The sequence below is a fragment of the Lepisma saccharinum genome, unplaced genomic scaffold, assembly GCF_977018435.1.
Source record: "Lepisma saccharinum unplaced genomic scaffold, izLepSacc3.1 HAP1_SCAFFOLD_184, whole genome shotgun sequence".
Classification (NCBI taxonomy): domain Eukaryota; kingdom Metazoa; phylum Arthropoda; class Insecta; order Zygentoma; family Lepismatidae; genus Lepisma; species Lepisma saccharinum.
Genome location: NW_028142981.1, coordinates 625,102 through 638,666, shown reverse-complemented (window position 1 = coordinate 638,666; position 13,565 = coordinate 625,102). Strand labels below are relative to the sequence as shown.

The window sequence follows — 13,565 nt, the reverse complement described above, 5'->3', positions numbered from 1 at the left end:
GTACTCCCCAGTAGAAGTGCTTCAGCTTTGTTAGTAAAAACTAAATATGAAGACCCGACACCCGCGACCGGCCCCCTTCGACTGCTGAAATCCAACAAACAGTACGAAGCATCCTCATCAGCAGTTGGAGGATCCACCCTGCCAGAAGTTGGAAGGCCTTGGTGAGCAGAAGAGGCCGGGCGGAACCAGACTGGCGCCCTGGTGGGGGGGGAGCCACCCTCGGGAGGTTTTAAAGTGTTGTTACAGTGAAAGTGTAAACTCCCGAGGTATTTTAGAGTGTTCAGTGCCTAGAGCATCCTGAGATTTTTGACTTTTTAAGTGTCCAGTAAATAGTGTGAATAGTGATTGTGAACTAGTTTATAAGTGTATTTGAAGATGAAATATCCGTCCGACAACAATGAAGAGGAGGGCTAGCCTAGAGACTCCCAATTCTAAGAAACCAAATTTAAGTGAGGATTGTGGAAACATGGAAGAAAACACTCTAAATAAGACTTTTATAGGAGAGGAAGATGTAAATGATGAAACAAGAGGTGAGATACTTTCAACTCAGGAGGCGGCCACTCCTGAAACATTTAGGATCCTAATAAATGACATGCAGACGGCCATAGCTAAAGAAAAGATGTCAGTCATCACAAAAACCATGTTAATGACTACAATTACAAAGATAAACGCACTGCATGAGGATATTAAGTTGGAAAATCATGCACTAATAGCCTCAAACAAAGAATTAAATGACATAAAGAACTTTTTGCAAGATGAAATCAAGAGCACAAGAGCCTTGTTAGCAGGGCAAGAACCAAGGTCCATAATTCAACCGCTATATTCGGAAGCCCTTAGAAATGAGACAGCCCCAGTTGCAATTCCACTAGGTAGGAAAAAAACATCTAACCAAACCCTATTTATAAAAGCTAGAGGAAAGACCTCAAGAGAAGTACAAGATATAGTCACACAACACGTAAACCCAAAAAAGGATAGGTTAAGAATAGGAAATATAAGATCAACAAAAGACATACTGATACTGGAAGTGGCAACGGAAGAAGAAGCCGAAAGGCTCCAATCTCATCAACAACTGAAATCTCGGGGAGTAATAATAGAGCCACTTAAAAAGAAAAACCCACAAATCATAATCTATGACATTCCGAAGTCTTATGAAGAAGAAGACTTGTTAGATAATATTTTTCAACTTAATTTTGAGAATCTTGTATCAAAAGAGGAATTTTACAACAACGTTAAGCTTAAATTTAGGACAGGAAAACGGGACGCTACAACCAATCACATTGTTGTGGAAACCTCCCCTGCATTCAGGAATATCTTCAAGAATAAGGAAAAAATTTACCTACCGTTTTCGGTGCATAACATTAAGGACTTTGTCTCAGTTCCTTTGTGTTATAACTGTAATGATTATGGACACATTAGCAAATATTGCCAAAAAGACCAAACGTGTCCAAGGTGTGGTGAAAAACATAAATTAGATGAATGCAGGGAACATAACAATTATAGAATCTGCGTTCCATGCAAATATAGAAAACGAAATTGTAAACAAAATGATTGCCCAACGTACAAAGAACAGATGGACCGTTTGATTGCTAAAATAGATTATGGATAGTACAACAAACTCGGTCCAAGGGAACACGCCAAATGGAATCAAAATACTACAAATAAATGCTGGGCGCTCAAAAGCGGCTATGGATGAAATTGGACAGCTATGTGAAACAATGAAGCCTGGCATTATTAATATACAGGAGCCTTACCAAATCAAAGGTAAGATTCCGGGCTTCCCAAAAACAGTGAGAATGATCCACTGTGAAAAGGAACCTTCAACAGTCATAATTGTATTAAACAATAAGTTTAAGATCTTCTGGTTAAGAAATCTTTCCACATCACATTGCTCGGTTGCTGAGATACACACAGGAGCATCTGTCTGGATTTTGGTAAATGTATACTGTCAATTTAAAGATCCAATAGAACCGTACATTGGACAAATAGAAGAAGTTCTGAAAAGTTACCCAACAAATAAAATAATCATTACGCTAGATAGTAACGCTAAATCCAAAATATGGAACAGTAAGAAAACAGATCAAAGAGGCCGTTCAATGGAAGATTTAATAGCATCTAACGATCTATTAGTGCTAAATAAGTTCTCTAACACACCAACTTTCAGGAATAAACAGGGAGAGGGCTCCAACATAGATATTAGCCTAACAAATAGGAATGGTTCGACCAGTAATATAACATGGGAAATTTTTGATAACATCACTTCAAGTGATCACAATCTGATTAAAATTAGGATTGATGAAATTGGGAAAAGGATGTACAGCAATACTGAAAAAAGAATTAACTATAACAAGGTTGACTGGCAAATTCTCAGGAGCAAAATTCAATCTGAAGAATTACATCGGGAAGCTCCTGACATAAACATCCAGGTTGAGCAACTCACAACATTGATTCAACGTGAAGTGAAAGTAAAACAAAAGGGAGACAACTTAGAGCCGAAGAGCTCAGCTAAAAGATGGCCCAAATATCTCGATAAGAGAAGACAAAAAACAAGACATTTAAGGAAACAATACCAAAGGTCAAAGATTTTTAGGGAAAGGCAATATTATTTGGAGGCATATAGGGCCTCCAAATGGAAATATAATAATCTCCGAAATCAATACAAGATTCATTCTTGGGCAAACACAGTCAAACAGGAATTGAACAAGGATCCATGGGGGTTCCCATATAAAATCGTTTCTGAAAAAATAAGAACCCCAGTCATCCTTACAACCCTAAAAAAAGAAGATGGATCATTCACAGCTACATGGGAACAATCAGTCAACTACGTTATGGAAAAAATTCTACCACTCGATCAGACAAATGAAGAAGAAGAATGCCATAATGAAATTAGAAGAGAGACATCGGCACCCTATTATTCGGAAAACATAGTCATTCCTTTCTCATTGGAAGAAATTGCAGTTGCAATTGATAATCTGAAGCTAAAGAAAGCACCGGGACCTGACGGTTTAACGAATGAAATACTAAAGAAAGTAAAAAATGAAATTAGTATTCATCTCCAAAACATATACAACGAATGCCTAGTAAGAGGAATTTTTCCAAAAAAATGGAAAACCTCAAAATTAATCTTAATACTAAAAGATAAATCTAAGGACCCTACTATGGTTAAGTCGTACAGACCTATTTGTCTTCTCAACAACATGGGGAAGATATTTGAGAGACTAATTGCGAAGAGATTGAATGAGAGATTAATTCTCAGACCAACTAAAGTAAAACAGTATGGTTTCACAAAAGGTTTAGCAACAGAGGATGCAATAAACCAATTACAACGAACAGTTGCTAAAACAGAATTCAAACATGTCTTCGCAATAGCTATAGACATCCAGGGCGCATTCGACAATGTCTGGTGGCCTCATGTATTGAAGGCTCTCCGAGCCCTAAACCTTCCAGTTGCTCTTTACAACGTTATCAAGGATTATTTGAATGACAGAACAGTTGAGTTTGACTGGCAAAATAAAACTATAGAAAGAGAAGTCACAAAAGGATGTCCCCAGGGCTCTGTCCTGGGACCACAACTGTGGAACTTAACAATAGAACCACTCATACAACAACTAAATCAAAATCCATGTGCAATAGAAGCAATTGCATACGCGGATGACGTCCTGATTACTATAGGAGCCAATAACAGGAAAACCCTCGAACAGAAAGCAAATGATATACTGGAAGACCTTGCTCGATGGTGTTACACCTCAAAATTGGCAATCGCCGTAAACAAGACCAACTTAATACAACTAAAAGGGAAACTGCACAGAACACCATGCATAAAATACAAGGGAAAATCAATAAGAGTCACTAAAACTATCAAATATTTAGGAGTATACCTGGATCAAAACTTAGGCTTCAGAACACACATAGAAAATGTAACATCAAAAGCAAAATCTAAACTTCATAAAGTACTGGGAATGGGAAATCTAGCCTATAAAATCCCATTCCAGATTGCAATTCTATATTACAAAGCAATCTTCGTTTCGATAATCACATATGCAGCCAGTGTGTGGGCTCACATCACTCAACAAGAGCAATACAGAACTAAATTAAGATCAGTTCAAAGGAATGTCTTACTAAGAATTTTGGGAGCCTTCAAGACCACCCCAACGAAAACTCTATTAGCGATAGCAGGAGTTCTTCCACTTGAAATGGAAATTCAAATGGCAGCTGCCAAGTACTGCTACAAGAAAAATGGCAGCCAGGAAGTGTGGAGCAAGTATAAAATTCAAACCACAGACATAAATGATATCCCCAAGAAGTTCCAACAAAAATGGGAAAAGGAATGGCAGAAAGAAGAGGCGCCGCATAGTAAAAGATTTATTTCAAATATAAATCAAAGAAGATCCTGGACTCACTTCAATCCGACAAAAGGCTTAGTTCACTTCATCTCAGGGCATGGACCGTATCAGAAATATCTTCATAAATTCGGACTCTCAGAAGATTCTATCTGCAAATTCTGCCAAGTAGAATGCAAATGCTGGAATGCAAAAAATGGAATACCCGATACATTCAACATCTCCGGCAGAACTTGTCTCTACTAAATCTAGATACAGCTCTTAGCTCCAAGACGCAATATCACATACTCAATAGACTAGCAGGTGAAATATCACAACAGGAAGAACTCAATTTCAAGAACAAACCTCCCCAAAGTCAAAAAGTAACAGTAAGAATAGAACAACCAATAGGTACAATTCAAACGCGCTCAAAGACTCCAAAAGGTGCAAGTTCCAAGGAAACAAACCACTCCGAAGTAAGGTTCTTCGAAAAAGGCCCTGCGGCCCTAAACAGACGTCGGTTCTATATAACATCATATAGAGAAGGATCAAGTGCAACTAATCAGGCTCAGGAACAACTCTAGAATATTTTGGAATCAGCGATATATAAAATTGTAGGAAGACCTGAAGAGACTTCAAGTATGTAAGAAGCAGTAGGAAGATTGAAGAAAACATCGAGATAGAAGAAGAAGCTCTGAACGCCACATACACAAACATATAACACGATTCGGGGGAAAGGAGATCACCTTTCCCCAGTAAAACTCTAAGCTAAACCACAATATTCACAAACACTCTAACCAAGAGACTCATCTTCATTTCTTTTTTCTTAATTAGGGGCTCTAATGAGCATGTATATACAACTATCAATATAATCCTAAATTACTAACCTTTATTTATCAATATAGTATCAAATTTTTATCATATATATATTTATGTCTATATTTTATCAATCTTATTATTTCTATGTATACATTTGTCTATCGTATTTATCTTTTTCTTTTCTTATTTTCTTTCTTTTACATCTTTCCGAATACAACTCAAGTGGAGCCAATACAACAGTAAGCAAGTACACCCTGGTATAACCACAGGAACCAGGGTAGGAACAAGTTGCAAGGATCATCGTCCACTCTCCATGGTAAAAGGAAAATATTAAGATAAGATCCAGCCGGAATTTCACAGACAGTAAGGGGTACCGCACCCAGGCAAGGAAAAACAATTTAAAGAGAAGAACTATAATGCCGGGTGAGAGGGTGAAGTGATGTGTGAGAGGAGGATGGAGGATCACTTCAACAACCCCCCTTAAACTGTCCCTACCTACTGTCTAGCGAGACCACAGCCAAGGGAACGGGCTTGGAGAATGTCAGCGGGGAAAGAAGACCCTGTTGAGCTTGACTCTAGTCTGCCGCTGTCGGGAGACGTGACGAGGTGTGGCATAAGTGGGAGGGCTCCTTCGGGTGCCCGCCGGTGAAATACCACTACTCTCACTGTTTCCCGACTCACCCGGTTCGGCGGGACGCGGGCGTCGGGGTTCCCCATCCTCGTCGCACGTTGTTCATGAACCAAGGCCCCTGCTACTGGCCGGCCGGACCGGACTCCCGGTTCGTGCCGGACAGGGGGCCGACCCGATCCGGGGACAACGGCAGGTGGGGAGTTCGTCTGGGGCGGAACATCTGTCAAAGGATAACGCAGGCGTCCTAAGGGCGGCTCACCGAGGACAGAAACCTCGCGTAGAGCGAAAGGGCAAAAGCCGCCTCGATCCGCACCCTCAGTACGGGTGGGACCCGGGAAACCGGGGCCTATCGATCCTCCCCGTCCGAAGGATCTTCGGCGGGAGGTGACAGAAAAGTTACCACAGGGATAACTGGCTCGTGGCCGCCAAGCGTTCATAGCGACGCGGCTTTTTGATCCTTCGATGTCGGCTCTTCTTACCGTGGGGACGCAGCGTTCCCCGAGCGTATGATTGTTCACCAACCAACAAGGAACGTGAGCTGGGTTTAGACCGTTGTGAAAGAGGTTATTTTTATCCTCCTGGCGTTTAGAACGCGGCCAAGGTAATCCTGGTTAGTACGAGAGGAACCCCAGGTTTGGAGGACCAATGGTACCGCGCTGGTTCGATCGAACCTTGGTGCGAAGCTACGTCCGACGGCTGAAGCCTGATCGCCTCTAAGGCCGAAGCCGTGCCCGGACCTGCGTGACCGTGGGTCCCTGCACTCTGAAAGGCAGAACCACCAACGCTGGACCCCTTCGCCGGGGACAGGTAAGGCGGGGAGCCACCAACCACCCCCTCAAACCGGGGGATGAGGCTCCCCGCGAGTAGTGCCATCGAGACTCCGCCCACTTGCCCCACTGACCGAGGTCTTTGGGATTCTAGATGGGGATTCAAGGGGTAATCAAGCACTCGGAAGTTGGGACCCTGAACCACTCGTAGACGACTTGAGTATCTGGCGGGGCGTCGTGAGCGGTGAAGCCTCCGTACGGTGGCGACCCGTTGAAAGGCAGCCCTCGCTTGCAGGTTCGTGCTGTCGGCTGCACGGCACCTGAAAAGCAGGCTCCTACTTTCAGGAGGTCCCTCCGGGGACCTCCGCCGGGAGTCCAGACCCCAGTTTCGAACGGGGGAGGACACCCAAAACCGGCAGCCGGCACCTTAACTGGTGCTGCGCACCGGGGCTTCCAGCATGTGGCGGATAGCTGGACTTGGGGTTTATCACCCAGCCGACCAAAGGACTGACAACCCAGCTTAACCTGGGAGTGCGCAAACGCTTGGAGAATGTCAGCGGCGGGGAAAGAAGGCCCTGTTGAGCTTGACTCTAGCCTGCCGCTGTCGGGAGACGTGACGAGGTGTAGCATAAGTGAGGGCTCCTTCAGGTGAAATACCACAATGTAAGTGACAGGCACTTGGAAATGTGCATTCATGAATGAATGCAATGCGTGAGTCTGCCACCTTGGAACCTGATGTTGAGCCTTTCTATGACGGTATCTATATAATAGAAACTTGAGGAGGCGACATACTGCCTGGTTCCTGCCAGGAGCACATCACCGGCGCGGGGGAGCGAAGAGAGCTCTCCCTTCTCCGGCTCGGCGGTCCCAACGTTTGGTTGGAGATCGGCGAGCATTCGGAGGCGCTTCGGTTGGTCGGCTTGGTGCTGTCCATTCCTCGGATGTGACTCTACACGGCGGTGGACACTTAGGAAGGCCTTCTGGGCCTTCCCATGGGGGTCACCCTTACTAATAAGGGCGATCCCCAAGCCATCGGCCGGCATGCGGCCGATGGGGCTTCCGGCATGTGGCGTATAGCCGGACTTGGGGTTTGTGGGGAACAGATTGCGTTGTACCTATAACCCAGCCGCCCAAATGCTTTAGATTCTAGTCGGCCTTCGAGGACGGGACCTATATAATAGGAGCTTGAGTTGGCCAAATTCAAGTATGTGCCAAATGAGGGTCCAACTTTGGTAGGGTGACGGTGGAAGTAAGCGTTCCTCACTATTCCGTGCCGCCGAGGGGCCCTTGGTAGGTGGTACGATGTATGCTGTAGGTGGCCCAAAAATCCTCGCCTTCTTTGCGAAAGGCCACTCGGGGAGAGGTTTGGTTCTGTCATCCCTATCGTCGTTGGAACCAGATTTGAGCACTTGCTGAAATTGAGAGAATCCGCACTCTCGCAAGAAAGACCGATGCCTGCCAAGCATCTTAAACGAATGCAGTTGGCCGACCAAGGTGAGCCACTGCAAGCAAGGTTTGAGCACTTGCTGAAAGCGAGAAAATCCGCACTCTCGCAGGAAAGATCGATGCCTGCCAAGCATCTTAAACGAATGCAGTTGGCCGACCAAGGTGAGCCACTGCAAGCAAGGTTTGAGCACTTGCTGAAAGCGAGAAAATCCGCACTCTCGCAAGAAAGATCGATGCCTGCCAAGCATCTTAAACGAATGCAGTTGGCCGACCAAGGTGAGCCACTGCAAGCAAGATGGGTACTTGCTAAGAACAGATCCGCGCGGAGTTCGTGATGTCGGTTTCACGGCACCCGGCGGTTTCTGTCCGTCTCTTTAAGGATGCCCCCTCGGGGCATTCGCCGGGAGTCCAGACCCCGGCCGGTTTCGGCCGGCTGGGGGAGGACACCCAAACCGGCAGCCGGCACCTTAACTGGTGCTGCGCACCGGGGCTTCCAGCATGTGGCGGATAGCTGGACTTGGGGTTTTTAGGGTGACTTGGTTGCCCTACGACCCAGCCGACCAAAAGACATGTATCCCAGTTTAGCTCGCTGTAGAGCACTGGAAATTGACCGGCACTTGTAAATGTGCCGGCAGATACAGGTGTCTTGTGCAGTTAGGTTGAGCTTAACTGTAGAGCACCGGACCAAAAGCACGTTAATAATGATTGAAATTGACCGGCACTTGTGCCGGCCAGCATTCAACCGTATATCGGTTGATTGAGCTTCAGACTCTAGTCGCATTTAATGAAAGTGCATGAATGAATGAATGCAATGGAGTAGGAGGGCTTCCACGCGGAGCTCTCCGCAGGAGGTTCAGACCCCGGCCGGTTTCGGCCGGCTGGGGGAGAACTTCCAAACCGGCGGCCGGCACGCATGTATCGGTCGCCGGGGCTTCCGGCATGTGGCGGATCGCTGGATTTGGGTTTTTTAGGGTATCCCCGTGACTTGGGGGCCCTACGACCCAGCCGACCAAAAGACATGTATCCCAGTTTAGCTCGCTGTAGAGCACTGGAACTTGCAAATGTGCAGTTAGGCACTTGTGCCGGCCAGCATTAAACCGTATATCGGTTGATGGAGCTAAAGACTAGTCGCATTTAATGAAAGTGCATGAATGAATGCAATGTTTGGTTAACGCTCACACCTCCTGTGTTGATGGTGCTTCGCAGAGTCGCAAACACATACGAATGCTGTGCGGGGAGAAGTTTGTGGAGAAGGTTTATTCACCCAGCACCTTTACTTTTAACGGTAATGTGTGGAGCAAAACCCGTATAGAAAGTCAAGCTGGGAAGAAAACAGAGAAGCAGATTTGTGTGCCTTTGCCACATTGCGGTGCTTGTATATGTTTGTTGGGAAGATCCATTCTCCCAGAATTTTTGCCTTTAACGGTAATCTCTGGAGCAAAAGCCGAATGGAAAGTCAAGCTGGGAAGCTTCATTCTCCCAGATTTTTACCTTTGACTGTAATCTCTGGAGCAAAAGCCGAACAGAAAGTCAAGCTGGGAAGAAAGCCGAGGAGGATGATATTGTGTCACAGCCACATTGCCTTGCTTGTACAAGTTTCTTGGGAAGCTTTATTCTCCCAGAATTTTTGCCTTTGACGGTAATCTCTGGAGCAAAAGCCGAATAGAAAGTCAAGCTGGGAAGAAAACTGAGGAGGAGAATTGTTTGTGTGTGTGCCTTTGCAACATTACCGTCCTTTTAGAAGTTTGTGGATAAGCTTCATTCACCCAGAACTTTTACCTTTAACGGTAATCTCTGGACCAAAAGCCGAATAGAAAGTCAAGCTGGGAAGAAAACTGAGGAGGATGATATTGTGTCAATGCCACATTGCGTTACTTGTACAAGTTTCTTGGGAAGATTCATTCTCCCAGAATGTTTGCCTTTCACGGTAATCTCTGGACCAAAAGACGAAAAGAAAGTCAAGCTGGGAAGAAAATGGAGGAGGATGATATTGTGTCAATGCCACATTGCGTTGCTTGTACAAGTTTCTTGGGAAGCTTCATTCTCCCACATATTTTGCCTTTCACGGTAATCTCTGGAGCAAAAGCCGAATAGAAAGTCAAGCTGGGAAGAAAACGTAGGAGGATGGTATTGTGTCCCTGCCACATTGCCTTGCTTGTACAAGTTTTTTGAGAAGATATATTCTCCCAGAATTTTTGCCTTTGACGGCAATCTCTGGAGCAAAAGCCGAATGGAAAGTCAAGCTGGGAAGCTTCATTCTCCCAGATCTTTGAGCTTTGACTGTAATCTCTGGAGCAAAAGCCGAATAGAAAGTAAAGCTGGGAAGCTTTATTCTCCCAGAACTTTTACCTTTGACGGTAATCTCTGGAGCAAAAGCCGAATAGAAAGTCAAGTTGGGAAGAAAACGGAGGAGGATGATATTGTGTCCCTGCCACATTGCCTTGCTTGTACAAGTTTCTTGGGAAGCTTCATTCTCCCAGAATTTTTGCCTTTCACGGCAATCTCTGGAGCAAAAGCCGAATAGAAAGTCAAGCTGGGAAGAAAACTGAGGAGGATGATATTGTGTCCCTGCCACATTGCCTTGCTTGTACAAGTTTCTTGGGAAGATTTATTCTCCAAGAATTTTTTTTGCCTTTGACGGCAATCTCTGGAGCAAAAGCCGAATAGAAAGTCAAGCTGGGAAGAAAACAGAGCCACATTGCGTTGCTTGTACAAGTTTCTTGGGAAGCTTTATTCTCCCAGAATTTTTGCCTTTCACGGCAATCTCTGGAGCGAAAGCCGAATAGAAAGTCAAGCTGGGAAGAAAACAGAGGAGGAGAATTGTTTGTGTGTGTGTGTGTGTGCCTTTGCCACATTACCGTGCTTTTAGAAGTTTGTCGAGAAGCTTCATTCACCCAGAAATTTTACCTTTGACGGAAATCTATGGAGCAAAAGCCGAATAGAAAGCCAAGCTGGGAAGAAAACGGAGGAGGATGATATTGTGTCACTGCCACATTGCGTTGCTTGTACAAGTTTTTTGGGAAGGTTTATTCTCCCAGAATTTTTGCCTTTAACGGCAATCTCTGGAGCAAAAGCCGAATAGAAAGTAAAGCTGGGACGAAAACAGAGGAGGATGATATTGTGTCGCTGCCACAATGCCTTGCTTGTACAAGTTTCTTGGGAAGTTTTATTCTCCCAGATTATTTGCCTTTGACGGCAATCTCTGGAGCAAAAGCCGAATAGAGAGTAAAGCTGGGAAGAAAACAGAGGAGGATGATATTGTGTCACTGCCGCATTGCGTTGCTTGTACAACTTTCTTGGGAAGCTTTATTCTCCCAGATTATTTTTTGCCCTTAACGGCAATCTCTGGAGCAAAAGCCGAATAGAAAGTCAAGCTTAGAAGAAAACAGAGGAGGATGACATTGTGTCACTGCCACGTTGCGTTGCTTGTACAAGTTTCTTGGGAAGCTTTATTCTCCCAGAATTTTTGCCTTTGACGGCAATCTCTGGAGCAAAAGCCGAATAGAAAGTAAAGCTGGGAAGAAAACTGAGGAGGACAATTTTTTTGTGTGTGCCTTTGCAACATTACCGTCCTTTTAGAAGTTTGTGGAGAAGCTTCATTCACCCAGAACTTTTACCTTTAACGGTAATCTATGGAGCAAAAGCCGAACAGAAAGCCAAGCTGGGAAGAAAACAGAGGAGGAGAATTGTTTGTGTGTGTCCCTTTGCAACATTACCGTCCTTTTAGAAGTTTGTGGAGAAGCTTCATTCACCCAGAACTTTTACCTTTAACGGTAATCTCTGGACCAAAAGCCGAATAGAATGTCAAGCTGGGAAGAAAACAGAGGAGAAGGAGATTTGTGCGGGTGTCACTGCTACATTGCGTTGCTTGTACAAGTTTCTTGGGAAGCTTCATTCTCCCAGAATTTTTGCCATTAACGGGAATCTCTGGAGCAAAAGACGAATAGAAAGTAAAGCTGGGAAGAAAACAGAGGAGGAGAATTGTTTGTGTGTGTGCCTTTGCAACATTACCGTCTTTTAGAAGTTTGTGGATAAGCTTCATTCACCCAGAACTTTTAGCTTTAACGGAAATCTCTGGAGCAAAAGCCGAATAGAAAGTCAAGCTGGGAAGAAAACAGAGGAGGATGATATTGTGTCACTGCCACATTGCCTTGCTTGTACAAGTTTCTTGCGAAGTTTTATTCTCCCAGATTATTTTTTGCCTTTGTCGGCAATCTCTGGAGCAAAAGCCGAATAGAAAGTAAAGCTGGGAAGAAAACAGAGGAGGATGAAATTGTGTCACTGCTACATTATGTTGCTTGTACACGTTTCTTGGGAAGCTTTATTCTCCCAGATTTTTTTGCCTTTGACGGCAATCTCTGGAGCTAAAGCCGAATAGAAAGTCAAGCTGGGAAGCTTCATTCACCCAGAACTTTTACCTTTAACGGTAATCTATGGAGCAAAAGCCGAATAGAAAGTCAAGCTGGGAAGAAAACAGAGGAGGATGATATTGTGTCACTGCCACATTGCGTTGCTTGTACAAGTTTCTTGGGAAGCTTCATTCTCCCAGAATTTTTGCCATTAACGGGAATTTCTGGAGCAAAAGCCGAATAGAAAGTAAAGCTGGGAAGAAAACAGAGGATGAGAATTGTTTGTGTGTGTGCCTTTGCAACATTACCGTCCTTTTAGAAGTTTGTGGAGAAGCTTCATTCACCCAGAACTTTTAGCTTTAACGGTAATCTCTGGAGCAAAAGCCGAATAGAAAGTCAAGCTGGGAAGAAAACAGAGGAGGATGATATTGTGTCACTGCCACATTGCGTTGCCTGTACAAGTTTCTTGGGAAGCTTCATTCTCCCAGAATTTTTGCCTTTAACGGCAACCTGGGAGTGCGGAAACGCTTGGAGAATGTCAGCGGCGGAGAAAGAAGGCCCTGTTGAGCTTGACTCTAGCCTGCCGCTGTCGGGAGACGTGACGAGGTGTAGCATAAGTGAGGGCTCCTTCGGGTGCCCGCCGGTGAAATACCACAATGTAAGTGACAGGCTCCTTCGGGTGCCCGGGAAGAAAACAGAGGAGGATGATATTGTGTCACTGCCACATTGCGTTGCTTGTACAAGTTTCTTGGGAAGCTTCATTCTCCCAGAAATTTTGCCATTAACGGCAATCTCTGGAGCAAAAGCCGAATAGAAAGTAAAGCTGGGAAGAAAACTGAGGAGGAGAATTGCTTGTGTGTGTGCCTTTGCAACATTACCGTCCTTTTAGAAGTTTGTGGAGAAGCTTCATTCACCCAGAACTTTTACCTTTAACGGTAATCTGTGGAGCAAAAACCGAATAGAAAGTCAAGCTGGAAAGAAAACAGAGGAGGATGATATTGTGTCACTGCCACATTGCGTTGCCTGTACAAGTTTCTTGGGAAGCTTCATTCTCCCAGAATTTTTGCCTTTAGCGGCAATCTCTGGAGCAAAAGCCGAATAGAAAGTCAAGCTGGGAAGCTTCATTCTCCCAGATCTTTTACCTTTGACTGTAATCTATGGAGCAAAAGCCGTATAGAATTTCAAGCTGGGAAGAAAACGGAGGAGGAGAATTGTTTGTTTGTGTGCGTGCCTTTGT

At 44.7% G+C, this 13,565-nt stretch overlaps 1 pseudogene; it reads left to right on the top strand.

The window, feature by feature from the left end:
* The first annotated feature begins 4,916 nt into the window (after positions 1 to 4,916).
* On the top strand, positions 4,917 to 6,834 carry LOC145982473 (large subunit ribosomal RNA; annotated as a pseudogene).
* The last annotated feature ends 6,731 nt before the right edge of the window (positions 6,835 to 13,565 follow it).